The following is a 1,907-nucleotide window of genomic DNA, read 5'->3' as shown; positions in this document are numbered from 1 at the left end:
CTCATTGTCATTTTGTGTAGCACCGTCTTTTGACCTTTGTTGTAGATCTTTGGTGCAGTTATAACCTTAGCATCTACTGAAGTTCAGGTGCAGATCTACAAAGTTTGGATTTATACAGTTGTGCCTGGCTTGGGTCTGGCTGCTGCCCTTGGGGGTGAACCTGTTTTGCCCCTCTGGCAAGATATTCTGCTCTTGGACTAGCTGGGTGGTTCTGTCCCCTATACTCTCTGCAGGGATTGCAGCTGCAGCGTTTCACCCCAGGCCTGTATGACAGGCCTGAGCTGAGTCTGGAGGGCACAAGGTGGAGTAAAGGAGAGAGGCAGCTCTCCCACACCCTCACTGGGCCTGGGATAGGACTGGATCTGGGGGTTCCCAGAACGTGACAGAAATTCCTACTCAGTGGGCATTGTGGGGGAGGTACTACGGAGTGGTCGAGGGGGGGTCCCAAGGGGGTGAAAAAGGGTCTCACCCACACTGCCCTGGGCTGGGACTGGTAGGTCCAACAGGTGCAGTGTAGCTGGAAGCTCTCCCTGGACTTTATTTTATTCATACATACTTTGTAACTCATTGCATGTGTTTTTTAATTTTGCACATTTAGCGTTCCCCAGTGTCTTCTCATGATAAACAGCATTGCAAATGAACATCCTTGTATCTGCTTTTCTCACACTTTTTTTTTCCAGGGTGGGATTCTGACTGTGAAGTCAAAGGAGTTGCATTTGTTAAAAAGAATACAAAATGGTAAAAAAAATTAAAAATGATACACAACTTCACTAAACAAAATAATAGGAATTCAACAAAAGTTGTTGTATTATATAATGTTATCTTCAAGTTAGTTGCTCAGATTACCAGATATAAACATGCAAAATTGGTTTAAAAAGTTATGAAAAGTTAAAAAGAAGAAAATAAAAACAATTTAAGCATTAACTGCTTTTGCAGTAGACCAGCAGAAATCAGCAGTACATTATCCAAGATATCCTACATGTATACATGAATACATCTTTTCCCCTTCTTCCTTTTGTCTTTTTCCTCATCCCAGTTCTTCCTTCCCATTGAACAGATTCATTCCCTATCACAGTATCTATTGTACCTTTCAGATTTTATTGACTCTTTCAGGAAAAACACTGAACACTTCACTGATTTTAGTGTCATCCTCTCACAGAGGTCATGGTTCCAAGTTAGTGTGTGTGCAGCTGGAGCAAGCACAGGAGTTGCATGTTAAAAGGCGCTTGACACATTTTTTCTGCTTGTCATCTGTAACACTGGGGCCAGTTTACATTCCTACTATTCACTTGTCAAACCTAGGTGAGTGTTTATTGGATTTACCGACTTACCAGGTGAAACATAATAGCATTATGAATTGAAACAGTTTAAAAGCAGTGAAGATGTGAAGGGAAAGCCCTGCTCTTACTTCTCTCTCTGTATTCTGAGACCTTTGGTATTGCGCTAACACTTTTGTGAGCATCCTGCAAGACACGGTTTTGTGTATGTGCAGAAGGAAGGAGGTAATTCTAACACTTTGGCATATATTTCTGATGTAAGAAGATCCCCACTGAATATAAAACCAGGGCTGGCCAAATAATTCAGTGTATTAAAGTGCCACCCAGGGCTGGGAGTTCGACACCCAGGCCTGCCATGTTGCTCCCCACCCCACTCCATCACAGTACTAAGATGGCGCTGAGACTACAGTTGAGACTGGGCACTTGGGAGGCTGTAAACAGGCAGATCACTATGAGTTCAATCTAGTAGTGAGATCTTGTACACCCTGTAGACCTTTCTCTAAAGTAACACACACACACACACTATATATATATATAGTATATATCCACTAGTTTTAATGGAAGACATTGACTCATTTCTGTCCTGTTCAAAAAGTTTGTTTGTATTATTTTGATAAACCCAAACACTCA

This window comes from Octodon degus, unplaced genomic scaffold, assembly GCF_000260255.1.
Source record: "Octodon degus isolate 3935 unplaced genomic scaffold, OctDeg1.0 scaffold00078, whole genome shotgun sequence".
NCBI classification, from domain to species: Eukaryota; Metazoa; Chordata; class Mammalia; order Rodentia; family Octodontidae; genus Octodon; species Octodon degus.
This window is presented reverse-complemented; position numbering follows the sequence as displayed.